The 16,439-nt window shown below is 44.1% G+C and overlaps 1 long non-coding RNA gene across 1 annotated transcript; it reads right to left on the bottom strand.

Moving 5' to 3' along the window:
• Positions 1-212: 212 nt before the first annotated feature.
• Positions 213-8,937, bottom strand: LOC146544921 (uncharacterized). Its single transcript, XR_014881753.1, has 3 exons — positions 8,416-8,937; positions 1,002-1,088; positions 213-332 (listed from the first exon to the last, which is right to left on the bottom strand). It is a non-coding gene; the product is annotated as an uncharacterized LOC146544921 (long non-coding RNA).
• Positions 8,938-16,439: the final 7,502 nt, after the last annotated feature.

Here is a 16,439-nt window from a genome sequence, read left to right as displayed (position 1 = left end):
CATATGCAAAGACCCTTCCCTGGTTACAGGACTATATGCAATTAGTGCAGCATGTTATGTGTTGCCTTCCTATTTGTTGGTGCATTCACCTCTGTGCAAGCAACACAATGCCTGAGTGCTACTTACGTGCTACTGCCAACTACAGCTATCCCACGTACCCGAGTCAGACTTGAGGAGGCATGCCTTAAAGAGCACAAGCACTGAGAGTAAAGGTAATTGGGGCATGGGGATTTATTTGTCTTTAGAGTTTCAAGCCAATGTCTTTCACATTGTCAAAATTTTCTCATCAGTGTAAACACATTTTTTCCAAGGAGGTTTCATGAGCCAGGTTGCTGGAAGAGATGGACATGTGGGAGGTTTAAAAATCAGTACAAAAGGGCCTATGACAAACTGTGGAAGATGCGGTGTGGAGCAGAGCATTTGGTGGCCTTCTGTCCTACTCCCTCTAACCACTGGCCATATAGCAGCAGGGCAGCTTGAGAAGGTTTTACAAGAGAAACCAACACTTGTAGCGTGCAGGCATTCCTCCCCCCCGCCACAAAAACACTCTGGGTAGTGCAAGGGGTTGTACCTGCTTTGCCAGGGGAGCAGAGCTCAGGGTTGGCATCAGGTTTGAAACTATCCAGAGATTCAGGACAGCAGAGAAGCATGAGTCGTGAATATAGAAGGGACGGCAGTGGAGTTTCTGGACCTGTCTGCTGTTTACACTGCTACTGTACTTGCCGGCCCTGAATGTCATAACTTTGTCTCTGCTTGCTGACTTTGCTCCAATAACTCAGGAATGATACGCAAAGAGCAGAGCAAGAGGGCTGCTGCAGCTGCCTGCAGCTTCACTCTGCAGAGGAACGGAGCAGGGTATAAACGTGGAGGTGGGACTTCTGCAGCTTTAAAACAAGTGTTTGAGGGTATAAACACTTCATGGGTTTAAATCTTTGTGGTCCAAAATCTTGTTTTCAAAAACTGATGGGCCTTAGAAATCCCTCTTGCTGAAAAGCCCTCACCTCAAGCTGCTTCTAAATTGCAAGTATAGGCTCCTAAGTCAGTTGATCACCTCTGGAAACAGCTTCTTCTTTGTGGTTGCTTGCATTCTGTGGAGAAAAAGAATTGACAGAATATTCTCAAATGCCCCATAAACAGACCAGAGCTCTTTGTGCAGGTCACCCAAATGCAGGGATTTCACCAGTCTGCTTGCAAAAGAAAAGGTTTCTATTCATTTTTGGGTCTCTTAGCACCAAGCATGTCTCTCGATGTTTCCAGTTGCAGGTGGTAATTTTTATTTGTTTTACTCCTGTTGCTGCTCTGTTGGTGGAAGAGCAGACGAGCACCAGCTGCGTGGATTTACTTGCACAGCCATGCCCCTTATGTTGGTCCTGTCACAAGCTGCAGCTCTCCTACACTTCCCCTTCCTACACTTGGGTGATCTGGCTTGGCTTTGCACGTGATAGGCACCAGCAAAATTAATTGCATACCTTTGCATGGCAGAAGTTCTTTCTATCAGGGTGACTCAGCAGGATAGCCATGCACTCCAGTGCAATGCCTTGGAACAGAGAGTCTCTTCTTAAGTCTGCATTGAATTTGGGGTGGGACTTAGGCCTCCAGAACAGGATTGGTGCCAGAGAACAGCTTATCCTTAATTACATTTCCACGATGGGATTCAACTGCAGGGGAATGAACACCAGTAAACTCAAGGCAGTACAGCTGATTTCCAGGAGAGGTAAATGAGAGATCTGGAAGCTTGAAATTGAGAGTAAATTCTGCAGAGATAGAGATTTCATCATCTCCGAAATAGCCTTGGCAAAACCCCAGTAGACAATGTAGCTAAGTTATTCTGTGGCTTTTATGTTCTTTCATGTGGCTCCTGGATCGCTGAAGCTTAACCACAATTATAGTCATTTTATTTTAAGGAATCACACGATGGCATGGCCATCTACTCAGACATTTTGGGTGGCCCCTAAGAGGGACATTTCAGTGGCCTTTTCAGTCATTGGTATCGTGGTATGGCAAGTTTCCTGCACAACTATCAACTGCAAAGCCAATATTTTTTTTTAAAACACTTATAGCCAAACCTCTGGCTTTTTTTTCTTCTTCTTCTTTTTTTTTTTTTTTTTTTACTTTTTATATTTACTTTTTATATCCTGTTGTGGATGCTGGGGCAATGCCTTGAGGTCCGTCAGGCTAGACAGCTTTTGGGGTATTTTAAAAGCAGGGTATCTGGAGGGTGTTTGGGTGCCTGGCAGAAACCGGGAAGTGTCCGGACATTCGTTTTTCGGAATTGCTCTCCATTGGCGCCAGTCTGCCTGTTTGCAACATTTCACCCAGTTTTGCAAATGTGACAGCCCTCTGGCCTGTGCTACGTGTTCTGCCACAAAGTTTTGCGAAACACCCTCTTGTCTCTTATTGAAATAGAACAGGCTGGAGTTCTGCTAGTGGTAAAAGTTCACAATACCAAACCAGCCAAAAAATGTGTATACAATTTGGGGATAGACCATCACCTTACATTTTAGTGAAATTGCACTCTTTTCCTCACCACCTCATTGCACCTTGGCAGTAACTCTGTTCCTTGACCTATCAGATTCGGTGCTGTCCCTCAGGGATTGTCCCCCCTTTTCCACACTGATGAACCGAGGAGCTGGTGGTCTCCTGTGTCTCTTGCTGTGGTCATTGGTACACTGCTGCATTTCTAAGGACCAGCCAACTCTCAATGTCTCAGGCTGAGTTCTCTTGCTTACAGTCCCTGTGCTGATTTTAACCATCTCTCAACTTGTTATATTGATTTCTCCAATACTTTTGCACACGTTGACAGATGTCCTCCTAGCTGTTGGTTACTGGTAAGCTGACACGGATGAGAACATGGTAAGCCATAAACATCCATCTCTTGGTTTCCCGTCCCCTTAATCTTGGCTTGGTCTAAGTTTCACTTCCACTAGATGTCATGATGAGAGGTGAAGGAAGGAGAAAACAACAGAGGCGAAGCTTGGCTATTATTCAATACCAGCAGGTCACACATGAGTTATACACCATCAAACTGTGCCCTTGAGACAAATGTGCTGACTCTTTTATTATCCAACCACTCTGACCTTCCTGATTCTTTCCATCTCCCCATTGGTCTCCATGCTGTGATTTATTTCCATGCTACATTTTGTGTCTCTGTTACAGCTGTCATCAGTACATCAGTACAGTGTACAGTTGATGCAGTTTAGTACTTAATCTTCACCTGCATTGCTAAATGCAAAGTGATCCCAAAAAATAACAATAAGAATAATAAATTGAATAGCACTTGGGAGAATGTAGAAGTACATTAGGTCCTTGCAGTATATAGACCTGTCATAGAGAAAATGGTGGTAGTTATGGAAGAAGTCATGCTTGCCATTCTCAGTTTCCTCACTGACATACCTCGTCCATCAAGTTGTTTGTTTGAGTTTCTTCAGTGCTTCAAAAAGATAGTGAGCCTTAGAGCTCCCACACTTCCCTTCCATATTGAACTGATCACTAAACAAGTGCTAGAATATGAAGGAAGTTGAGAGTGCTGGAGCTTTCAGGTTTCCCTAGCCACAATTCATGTTTCACAGAATCACAGAATCACAGAATCACAGAATGGCCAGGGCTGGAAGGGACCTCAACGATCATGAATCTCCAACCCTCCTGCCACAGGCAGGACCACCAACCTCCCCATTTAGTACCAGACCAGGCTGCCCAGGGCCCCATCCAACCTGGCCTTGAACACCTCCAGGGACGGGGCATCCATAGCCTCTCTGGGCAGCCTGTTCCAGCACCTCACCACTCTCTCTGTAAAGAACTTTGCAGTGCACTGGCATGACCTTGTTGCCCTTGAGCAGAAGAAGGGCAGAAGGGCCCTCCCTGAGCAAGGTAGAGCTGTGCTTGGCAGGCTCCCATGGAGCAGTAGCAGGCACTCCAGCAGGATTGCTCCTGCTGGAGCAATGCAGGGTGCATTCTGTGTTTCTCCATTCCAACTTTGTCTGGTCTGTATCACACACTTACTAGATACCAAATGGCACTTTGAAGTCCCTTGCTAGCCCTCTCTCTGCCAGAGCAGCTGCCATGAGATGGGTATAGGACTAATTGCACACTCCAACCACAAGGTAACAGCCCATATCATGGTGACTGAAAACTCTTTACGAGAGGGAGAAGCAGCTTTGCAAGGACATCATGCATTTGTCTGCAGACAGGGAAGCACAGCCCTCTTGCTACACAAGGAACTGAAAACATGTGCATTTCTAGCATAATCATCCCTTGAAAATTCCATTTGTGTCCTATAGCAAATCTCAGAGCAAGTCAGCATGAGTGAGATCCATGAATGATGGCATCCTTTGCCATGCAGACAACAACAAAGCAGCCACCAAAAGGCATCAAGTCTACCACATCACGATGAATGCCATTCAGATTCAACACAGCATCTGGAGCAGAACAAGTTGGCTTTTCAGAGCTGGTATGGAAATGTCACTGCAGGTTTGGATAAATCTTCTTATCAGAAAGAGTGGTGAGGCGTTGGAATGGGTTGCCCAGGGAGGTGGTGCAGCCATCGTCCCTGGAGATGTTCAAGAATCTGGATGTTGGCACTGAGGGACATGGTCAGTGGGCATGATGGGGATGGGTTGGCAGTTAGACCAAATGATCTTGGAGGTCTTTTCCATCCTTATTGATTCTATGATTCTGTGATTCTGTGTCAACACATGGTTGACCCACTAGTTCCATACCTACAGTTCAGGAGGTGAAAGCAATTGAGTAAGGCTCTGCAGGGCATCTTTCTATTCCACGTCAACAAGAGGTTGGATGCAATGATTGTTTTTGTTCCTTAGGGTGGTCTGTGCTGACCGGAGGTTGGGGAATATCAACAGGGAGCTCTGCAACAATTTAATCCCGTGGAGAAGGGCTGGAAAGGTAGTAAGCTTATGCTTTGATGGGTGTTTGGGAAGGACTCACAGCTGGAGCAGGGTATGGGACCCTGAAGCTTGAGTGCTTCTGGGCAATGAGTGAGATAGAGCTGCGATGAATTCGCACCATGTTGCTACCCTCTGTTCTGGGAAATTATTCAGATATATCGAGGTGTAAACAATCCCTTCCTGTAGGAGGAGCCCAGGAAGGAAGCTAGATGTCTCCTCTTGTTCTTCCCTCAGAACTGGGACTGATTCATACAACGGTCTGAAAGCAAACTGAGGTTGGCTCAGTTGAGATAAGGCACTTGTGAGGCTTGTCAGAAAGGAGAGCATTCAGAGGGACAGGGCAAGCACTCTCTGTTGTGGGTATCTGTCTAGCTCCTGCATAAACAGGTGTATTTATTCAGATAAGTTAATATCCTTTGCTGCAGGGAAAGCAACCAAATTGCAATGCTCAGTCATTAACTGCTGCAGGGAAAGGGTGCACGCTAGAGGAATGCAAAGAGAGTTCTTTCTGCCAAGGGAAGATTAAAGAATTTTACAAATAGGAGTAGAGAAAACAAGTAGTACTGGAGACCCTGTCTATACATAAAGGAGGTGGAGCCCAGTATGATAGAGAGTCCCCGTTGCTTCTTTAAAAACACAAGGACAAAACAAAAAAGAGTGGCTGAACAGGAAATAAGGCAGAAAGCAAGATCCTTTAAAAACTGTCAGCAGCCAGGGACGGAAAGAAAAATCTGAATGTATGCAGAGCACTGTTGACTTGATGTTCACCCCAATGTCCTGCTACAGAGAGATAGGCTTTCAAAAGAACCAAAAACAAAAATAAAAAAACCCAACCACCCAAATAACAAAGCGTGCTCCCACCTCTCTGGGTCTGTGCCAGACTGTAAAGTTTACTTTTAAAGGCAAAGCTGGTGCAGAGATATTTGACAGGACTCATGCTTCTAAGTCACATGGGTGCTTTTGTAAACATTACTTTGGGGTATACTTAATATCTCCGCTATTAATCGGGTTGCGGAGAGTTAAAAGGCCATTAATGGCATCAACAAATGCTATTTAGCTGGGCTGAATTGCAAATGCAAGTTTAGACAGAGAACAAATACAACGTGACTTCGGAGAGCCAAGCAAAAAATTAGCATTTTGATCTTGGAAAAACCCTCACAAAACAAACACCTGTGTTAATCAACCAAAACACACAGCCTGTGAGAAGGGATAAAAACCTTGGTGGATGTGATATTGGGAGAATTTGTAAGTGTGCTAGTTAAAGACAGACGTGGGGCTTGAGAAATGGAAGGCAGTAAGTGCCAATACATGAAGCAGAGTTGATAAGACCTTGGCATGCAGTTTGGCTACAAGGACGGTCAGTGGAGTTTGGTCCTACTAAAGCAAAGTGCGCACAAAGCAATCTTGCTCTGAAATCTGTGGCACACCAAGCCAGGGTCTAGTGCTAACCTGGATGTTGTGCCCAGCAAACCAACAATGGTGACAGAAGGCCTGGATAGATCAGAAGTGTTTCTGAAGACTGCAGTGGGACAATGACCCAAACCTTCTGGCTGCATTTATGGGGGCGTCAGTACCTACTCACACTTAATTGTTTCTACATAGCCAGGACAGAGACTTTAACAGGGTGCTTGCCTGTTTGTAAAGGTATAATTGGGAGTGGGAGGATAGGGTTAAAGGAAAATTTACCTTGAATATCATGGAGAAAAGATTAAATAGGGAAGTGCACAAGAATGCGAACAGTTCCTGAGGCTTCTAGAGAAGGTAATGGCTTGTGTTCCATGAAGCCCAATTTTGTGTTGTCACAGAGGAGAGGAGGATAACCAAGAAATATTTTTCTAAATACGTTAACTGCATAGTACTTCAGGTAGATGGATGCTCATTTCTATATTCTCAATGTTCTTATTACCTCTTAATAATTACGTTAAAAAAACACCATGGCTGGAAACATGAAGTGCTCAGAAATGATTCTAAAGTCACAATTACTCTTTGTGCCTTATCTCAGCCTTCTATATGTATCTGCATTGTGTCACAGTCACAAGATGATCACTGTATAGGATAGATCGTTGCTGTGTTCCCTGAGTAACTATTCAGAATTTTTTCTTACCCTCATCACTTGACCTCAGACCTTGTTTACCGAACACCACTTAAGCTTTGGGTAGAGTGCAAACTGATTACATTTCCTCATGGGCTTTTCTGTGACACTTTCACTCTAAATCCGAGCAGTTCACAAATATGTAGAGATTTTCCCTTACTGCAGCTCTTGCGAAAAGAAGAAGGAGCTAGCACCACTTCCATTTTACTGAAGTGAAATGAGGACAGAGAGATTAGAGGAGCTGGGATCACTAACTGGCTATCCACTTTACAGTTATATGTTTGTTTTTCTTCTTCATTTTTTTTAAGTGCACACTATATATGTTTAGACAATGTCATGTTATTAAAATCTACAGAGTGCAGAGGATTACTGTTGTGAAAGACAAAATTGCAGATATATAACAAAAACAATTGCTTTTGGCGAATGTAAGAGCTGAGCAATTACTGTGAGAAAAGGACAAGAAAACGAAAATTGTTGAGAGGATTGGGAGGGGGTGTGGAGAATGGTGTGTGGACGAGAAAGTCTAATGATGGGAAAAGTTCAGTGAATAAATACAAGCACTTGAGAACATCTTTGGGCAAGACGTTGAGATGAGAGAAGAAAATAAACTGAGCACCCTCTAGAATGCCCTTGTTAGTGAGCTTTGATGCTGAAGACACCCAAATTGGAGAGGGAGTCAGGGAATGAGAGGGGTTGTGGTATAGGGAACTTCTGCCAGGGTTTTTCTGCTTTGAATGCCCAGGATTCTTGAACCTCTAGAGTTAGAGACTCCCATACTGTTATTCTGAAGACATTTTGCTTGCAACGCAGATCACTCGGTACTTTTGCCAGTCTGACCCCAGGTGTCTGTAGCCTGGCAAACACAGCAGGAGGTATTGGCCAACTATGAAAATGCTTACTTAAGTGACAGCAGTAGGAGCAGGGCTAGGCAGCATTCAGCTGCATTAATGAGCAGATAATCTCTTCTTCACCTCCAATCCCCTCCCTCATTTGCTACACACCTGCAGCTTGGCAGTAAAGAAGTCAGGGGTCCTGTGGAAAAATCCAAAAAAACTAGGTGATTGTGTCTTTAAGGGCTGTACTATAATGCACAGGCACAAGGAGGGGAATTAATGTTGTATGGCAAGCCTCCAGACTAGCATTTCCTCAGTCCACTGTGCAGTCATAATGTATCTTTTGCATAGTTCCCCATGTGCTATTGCATCGGTTTATAGGGGGAATCGCAACAAATGATTTTCAATGGCTTGAATGCACCTCTCTCTGTCACTGTGATCTTGAGTGATGCATCCCATGCACCATGGTGCTCCCCATCTCGTCTTGCCCCTTTCTCTCACCCACACCCCATCTCTCAGCTCTGAATGACGCCTCATACTTTTTTCCCACTCTTAGCCTCCAACTCCTTCTATTTGTATCTCCATTTACCTTTCTGCTCCAGAAGACAGAGTAGGTCCAGGTCTCTTTGAGCTGGAGATCTCAGCAGATGGCAGTGGTGGCAGCAGCAGTTGGTCCCAATGCCCTCATGTCCTTGTGAGGGGGCACATGGGTGCACCTCTACCTCCTGCAAGACAAGACACAGAGCCAGGACGGATGTCCTGGAATTCTTCAGGGAATACAGTGCTTGGCCTGCTTCTTCTGCTCACAGAATGCTAACGCTGGCTTTTCTGAGGCTTATGAGCTGGCCATGCAGGTGCAGTTTTAAGGAAGCTGCCAAAAGCACATTCTTGAGAGGAAGGCAGACCTTCATTTGGGTGCCAGCTCTGAAGCACAGGAGTCACACATCAGTAAGGCGGCTTCACGATGAGGGAAACAATGCATTTTTCTTCTTGTTGTCAGAAACAGCTGCACCACTTGAGGAGAAATGCAAAAACCAAAAATGAATAAAATAAATTAGCTTGAGGCAGACACCCAGCCATATCATTAGTGTGACAGTTATAAGTATCTGATAACAGACTTTTAATAATAATTATTAGACTACTTCAGCATTAGGTGAGACCACCTCTAGTGAAAGCATGTCACTTTTCTCTTTTTAAAGACGTTTTTTCGATACTCAACACAGCAAAAAATTTGCTGAAGAAGCACAGTGATGGGGTGAGAAAGGTCCCGTGAGTAGCTGCTGCTGTTACATCATGAATGTGTCAGAGGACAGCGGGTGCCTCTCCACCAGTTGCTCTGCTGCTGGGTCCTGTTCCCTTTTCCCCTATTGGCCCCGCTTCCTGGGCACTCTGCCTTCTCACCCACTGCAGCTGCTCCCTCTGTGCCTGCCTTTTCCCTCAGGGCAGCTGCCCACTCAGCCTCCCAAGAAACCTCCTCCTTGCCTGTTCCACTGCTGGCTTGGGCTGGTGCTGCCTTCCTTTCCCTTTCCCTCTACTGTCAGTGTGCCTCACTGGTCTTTTGGAGAAGTCTCTGCCTTCCTAATCTGCTGCAAAATACACAGGAGAGGGCCAAAATCTTAACTTCTGTCACCCTTCTCTGGAGCCAAGGCTGGATCAGTGGCCTAGTGACTTCGGTGGGACAATCCCAGTAAACGTCATCCAAGACTTGCTGTAGTCAGTGGACCAATGCCAACTTGTACCAGCAGAAAACCTGGCTTGTTGGCTTGGGTTTCAGAGTAGCTTGGCTGGTCTGTGTCAGAGGGCAAGCCAAACCCTGACTCCAAATGAATGCAGAAATTGTCAGACACAACTGTGTACTCCTTGAGGTCTCTTCCAACCCAGGTCATTCTGTGATTCTGTGATTCTGTGATACTTCCTTCTACTTCTTTCATCCCAGAAGCATGTAAACATAGAGGGAGTAGGTGTGTACACAAATTTTCAGTTGTTGTGTGCACCGATTCTTGCTCTGTTTCATTTCTGGAAGATTCTGTTTGTCTCAGGAGATACAGCACACAACACTTTACTGTGTTTGCATGAGCTGTTCCTGCTTGTTCCTGTCATCAGTGGTGCATTTTATCTCAGCAGCATGTCTGTTATGATTTAATCATGCCCTGAGCCATCAGCTCTAGGCTCACAAAGTATTCTTCTAGATTCAGAGGAAACTGCTGTCTGCCTTGTTTATCACCTTGAGATGCTTGGGCAAATCAAGACAATCATGTGCAAGACCTAGCATTGTTTTCTTCAGCAGTGAAAACGCTCGTTTTCTTACTTCCACTCTCTCTGTGTTCACTTCAGGCCTCTACTCAGTCATGCAGCAAGTTCGGTGAAGTTAGAGATTCATGAAATTGGAGACTGGTTGTATTCATGAGTCTCTACCTGTAGCATCCATCAAGAACTTTGTTGTGCTTAACAAGTAAAAAAATATGCATTTGGATTAATATCATTATATACTACAAATGAGTAAACTTTTCTTGTTGTCACTCTGCCTGGTTTTGTTTGGGAATCTATAGGTTGTGAAAATCTCATTATGAATTATGGATAAAATATTTCTGAGATCCAGAACATTACAGTAACAATTTTATTGTCAGTATCTGTTAAAAATAAGATATTTCTTGCTCTTTTCCCCTTCCCTTTCTTTTTCCCTTTCCCTTCCCCTTTCCCTTCCTTTTCCCTTTTTCTTTCCCTTTCCTTTCTCTTTCCTTCCATTTTCTTCCTTTTTACTTTCCCTTCCTTGCCTTTTCCTTTTTTTTTTTTAACTAAACTTCATTTTGTTTAATTGAAACCTTTTACCACTTAAAATTTACAGTAAGTGTGTGCAGAAATATTTCCTGATACTCAGTGACAGCTCTGTCCCAGGCAATTATGTCCTGAGCAGACACTTTAATTTTTACAGGGTTTGTAGCATCTGTGTAGTGAAATGTTTTGGAACCTGTCCAATAAATATATCAAAGGTGTTCAGCCCCAGGCTTTCCCTGCCAAAGGAGATCTGAAAAACTTTATCTGTGCATCTAATCTGCTGAAGAATTTGGCTTCCACCAACTGAGTCAATATTTCAGTCCAAGTGGAAATTTTCTCTTTGAATGTTTCAGAGGCCATTTAAGGCTGAATCAACCATGCTCTCCTCCATAATTAGAAAGGAGCAAGCATCCCCTTCTGTTTTGCAAATACTGCCACTTACTGTCATGCAGTATCTCCACGGCCTTCCACTGCAAAGCTGGAGGAATGTTTTGGATCATCCAGATCCAAGTTTCCATGACATCTCCATCTTCATTTGGATTCCAGAAGTTCTTTGCTGTGACTGAGGTTTCACTCTCTTAGACACTGTTCAAAAGCATAATGAAAGACCATCTCAACTCCCGTTGCATTACAGATCAACAAAGGAAAATGAACTATTCCTGTTTCTGTTTCTGTGAAAGGAGTAAAGGTTCACCTACTGTCTTCTCAGTTGTCTTGTAGTCATTAAGTCATCCTTCCATGCAGTTTTATTTAGCTTGCTTTCCTAGAAAATTCTTCTTTCTTTCTTTGAGTGAATTATTGTCAATGCTTTATGACTCAGGATTGTCCTGGAGGTTATCATTCCTTCCTTCTTTCTGTGAACATAAATTTAAAAGGTAAGGCAGGTCTGCAGACAACATCACATCCATCCCACTGGAGGAACCTCTGTTTTTTATTTCCATCCCAGTGGACAGCTTGCTATCATTACAAAATGAAGGAGTATCTTTTGGTTAATTGTTAGAAGGAACTCTGCTCTGGTAGTCTGCTATATGGATGGCCTGATATTTGATATTTTAGATATTTGATATCTTTTCCTTGCTATTTGCTACAGCAATTTCCTTTCTGATGGGAGACTCTTTCTTTCTTTACAGCATTGCTTCTGTCTATACTTTACTGAGTTCCCAGTCTGAGTCATTCTCCTGTAGTCTTTGAAACTCCTAGTGGGAGCTATTGGAGTTACTAGAGACAGGCACTGCTGTTGTCATAATCAATACTGGACTGAATGCCTTGTCGTATGTGATCTCCACCCTTCAAAGTGACTTCTTGGTTCCTTTCTTATTCCTTTGTTTCATGACTATACATGACAGGATTCTTGGCTGCTTTAAGTTAATGTTACTTCACCAACATCAATGGATATCAATTTATATCACTCAGCAATCTAGGTAAGTTACTCCAAAAGTTAGGCCTACCAGTTTATTTCCATGGAAACTACAACAGATACACAGAGCACAATAACACTATTTGATAGAGCACATTCTCAGCCACAAAATACTACTTTTCAACATAGCTGTCATTAGCTCTGCACTTTCTCCAGTAATGAGCAAGATCCTACATGGTGCTCTCATCAAAATCTGCACCAGCAGAGGTGACCCACTATTTCACTGATACAACAGCATCGTTGCTAGTACCTGCACAGTCCAACTTTCACTGTTTGGTCACCATAAACATTCAGCAAGCATCAATAGGCACCATATTTTCCCTCATGGAGGAATTTGGTGACATGCCTTTGCTTCATAAACACTTCCATGTCAAACACCGTTTTGTCAGACTGCCCCTCTGCTGCCATCTGTCACATGGTGACAAAATGTAAGGGAATACTGACAGGAAGGTTCAACCTCTATGGCCATACCACCGACATGCACCTCTAATGTCATGGGCCAATGTAATAACACAGGAGGCATTACTTTTGGAGAAGCTCTTGTAATTTATTGTCACTAAGGAGAGAAGCAGTCACATATTGAATTAAAAAACACTGCTTTCTGAAATGTGCTAAATTTATTTTTGCTTTATTTTGTTATTATTATTTTCCCCAGTGTCTCCACTCCTTTCATTTTTCCAGTATATTTTAGGTAACCAGGAGCAAAGTAAAAATCAATAGCTGAAGAACTGCTGCCTCTTTTTTTCCTACTCATGGTATAATTTGCTGATTTAATCGTTTCACAAATCTTCCTTTGTCAATCCTAAGCTTCAGATCTTCTTGCCATGGTTATGCCAGTCTGATGTCTATTTAAACTGAGTGGCTTTCTGCTCCATAACATTGAATGGGCTCATAAAACCCTGAAAAACAACTTTTCCTTCTGCAACAGTGTGCACAGTAACTATGTTTTGAACCAAGAGCTGATGTGAGGGTGACTCAATAAGCCACACGATCAGGACACAGATGCTCCATGTGGAAGGGAGGGCAGAGATGGACATTTCATAGGTAGTGGCTCTCCTACTAGACAGAAGGCTGAGGAGGCAGAGAGATATCCTGATGTGAAAGGCAGCACAGACGAGCTCATATTGCCTCCTACCACCACGTATTTACCATTCTCTGAATCAACATTCCCCTTCCGTGGTTCCAAAATTAAGCCACAGCTTTAAACTTGAAATGTTTAAAGAAAGGAGGGGGGAAAAAAGTGTCTGGGCCATTCTTCAAAAGCCCCGTGTAAACACTGGGTGACCCGTTCCTTGTTCTTTTCCTAACCTGGCTGAACTCTGGAAGCAAGCAATAAACAGCAAAGGTTAATTAAATCCATTTCTAAGTTTAACACCCGTGGCTCCCCACCCTGTCCTAACCAGACTTTGGGGGTTGTGTGTTATGAGCAAATATAACCTGGTTTGAATTCCAAAACATGATTTCAAGCTTCCTTTAGAGACAAAGAAAACTGATTTCTATATGCTGAAATGAGTCATTCAAGACAGGGAACCTAATTAGGGTTGCAGCAGCAGCAGCTAATTTCCCCACCAAAAAGAAATTTTGTGCACTAAAGAATGAAGTGCTAGTTCCGGGCAGCAGCACCAGGCACTCAGTGTAATTATAATTTATATGGCCCTCACTGCTGCGGTAGTTAAGTACTTGACAAGAACCAAGGGAGTTGCTCTGAGGTAGGGAAAAGTTTTCTCTTTTACAACCAGGGAACCACAGTGCAGAGAGATGAAACAGCATGCCTCTGACTGTTGAGTGGATCTGGCCAGTCTGGACTCTGGTTGCCCTAGACCATCACTAATTCTTTCAGCAGGAGCTGCAAACTTTGCTTTCACCTTAGCCTTTGCCCTGCTCACAGCCCTGGGAAATCTTGATCCTCCTTTCAAGCGGGTCAGTGAAGGGAAGGAGCAATCTTCCCTCAGCAGTAGGGCCAGATATCCCCAGCTCCAAACCAAGACTGTGTCAATCTGTTCACAACATGAAACTGGGAAATATTCCATAGATTTCAGGAGGTGAAGAGTTCAGTCTTCAGTTTTCAAAGGATGTCAGACTGCTTTAGCTGTATCTTTCCTCTTTTTGGGGAACTCACACCTGACCCAGAGCTTCTGATGCTTCACCAGAACACCAGGTATCCAAACAGGTATAGAAGTGAGTAACCCTAAGAACTCCCTGGCTTGCAAAACTACACAACAGGTTGCCTTGTCTTCTTTTTTTTTTTTTTTTTTTTGGTGTGTGTGTGACTCCAATAATATAAAATTTAAAGTTTTTCTTTGAGTCCAGGAAGAACATCAGTTCTTGCTAATGTTAGGGAGGGGAGAAGACATACTGATTTGCTTCAACAAAAATCTCTTCTGTAGAAAAGCAAACGTCAGGCAGGAAACCTACATTGGAAAATCTTTTTTTTTTTTTTTCAAACTGAGACTTTTTGGGTTTTGTGCTGGGTACTCAATACCAGAATCCCTTGGAGGCCAGCAGAAGCTGCAGCCTTTGCCGCTGCCTCTGAACTACATTTTGAGCCAAGTGGGAAAAGGCCAAATCCACTTAGGAGTGGGACTGAAATGCCTATGAAGCCAGGCTTTGGCCCCAGTCTCCTCTCCTGGTATGAGAGAGATGAGAGCGGGGCTGGTTTCCTGCTCTAACAGGAGTGCTGGTTCATCCCAGAGACACGCAACTGCTGGGTGGTTTGGCATAGCACAGAGGCTTCATCCAGCCAAAGAGCTTAGCACTGCTGGAGATTTTCCTCGGGGCCCCAAATCTGCTTTCTTTCTGTCTTGGGGGCTTTGTTCAGTTTTGGAGGTCAGCCTAGAGCAGGCTGAGCAGCTAGATAGGGTTTCACTTTCACCATAAGAGGATATCTTTGTCGTAGGAAGCTCTTACAATAACTCTGTAAACATGAATGAACACGTTTCCCTGATAATGTCAAGTGAAAAATCCCATATTTTTCTCTTTCTTAATGAGCAAGGCTCGCCCTTCAGTGTCTCTGACCTGGAGCACATGTTATTACTGTCGGGTGACAGTGCTGTAATCCCATTCTTGTACTTGATTTATGGAGGCAGGGCTTGGGGCTGCATCAGGTCAAGGCCCCGTTACGCTAGACACTGTACGAGCTCCTAATGAGGGAGTCAGGCTGTATCTCGGAGACGATGGACAAGGATTGGGAGCAAAAATGAAGGCCCAGCAGCTGAACCTGGAGCAGGGCAAATGTCTCCTGAACCCTGGAACAATATCCCAGCTGCTGACTTTGTTGCACTTAAAAAATATTCCTGACTTTCTGCGGTCCTAGCTCTGGCGCCAGAAGATCTTTCTGTTTTGTAGCTGTTTCACCTAATGGGTCAAGCAGCAATTATTTGATGCACAGACACAATAGTGGGTTTAAGTGACACATATGAACTTGATTATGATTTCCTATGGGGAGGCAACCACATCTGCTATGCTTCAGGCATGATTCAGGGGATGCTTTTTTCCAGCTCCTCAGGTTGGGAGTGCCTGTGTGAATGTAACCACAGTGACGCACAGAGCTGAAGAAAGGATGGGTCCAGCAATTAAATAGAAAAAGAAGAATGCCTTATTAATGACCTCAGGCAAGATGCTGATGAGCTCTGCGTGGTGCCCCAAAGGTTAGCACGAGCTGCCTCACGTGAACAGGAAACTGGGGCAGACAGGAGAGCATGTCTTTCACATTTAATGGGATCTTCCTTCTCTCCAAGAGGAGAACAGGAGAACAGCATGAAGCAAATGGACCGTCCAGCGCTGACTGCATCTTGTCTGTGGTCTGTAAATATGTGCGCAATCCCATAAGGGCACCTACTCAAAGGATAGTTTCTGTGAAGCATTTTGGGCAAGGGGAGAGCAGTCGTGCCTCCAGCTGGTGGAAGGCAGCACCTCAGCAGCCTCCTGCTATGTCAAGACAATGCTGGTCTGCAAATATTTCTTGGTAAACTGTGGGGACTGTGGTGCAGATAAGGAGAAAGAGAAAGGGTTCCTCAAACTCAAACATCCCCAAATACAAGCTGGAGATTACTGTCTTTCCCCTGCCCCTTCCCCAGGAGCCAGCCCAGATCACTTGGAAGACTCTCTCTGTCCTCTTGCCATGACAGAGGCCCCAAGTTCCCCCATTTCCATCACCAACACAGAACTGGGAAGAACTTTGGTGAGGCCACGTAGAAGCACTTCTCTCTGCTTTAGAATCAGACTATATTTTTGGGAAAGGAAGAGGACAGAGGGAGGAAGGAACAACAAATCCTCTTTCGCTCTGAGATGTGCACATGTGTTTTCTGATGGTTTCCTTATTATAAGTTCTTCCATCTCACCCCTTTCACCTTTCTCTAATAATTCCAATAAATGTCAGATCTGATCTCAGTTAATGAAATGTACACCTATTAAATGACCAA

The sequence above is a fragment of the Meleagris gallopavo genome, chromosome 2 (assembly GCF_905368555.1).
Source record: "Meleagris gallopavo chromosome 2, MGAL_WU_HG_1.1, whole genome shotgun sequence".
Lineage (NCBI taxonomy): Eukaryota > Metazoa > Chordata > Aves > Galliformes > Phasianidae > Meleagris > Meleagris gallopavo.
Note: the sequence above shows the minus strand (reverse complement) of the source record. Positions and strands in the feature narration are given on the sequence as shown.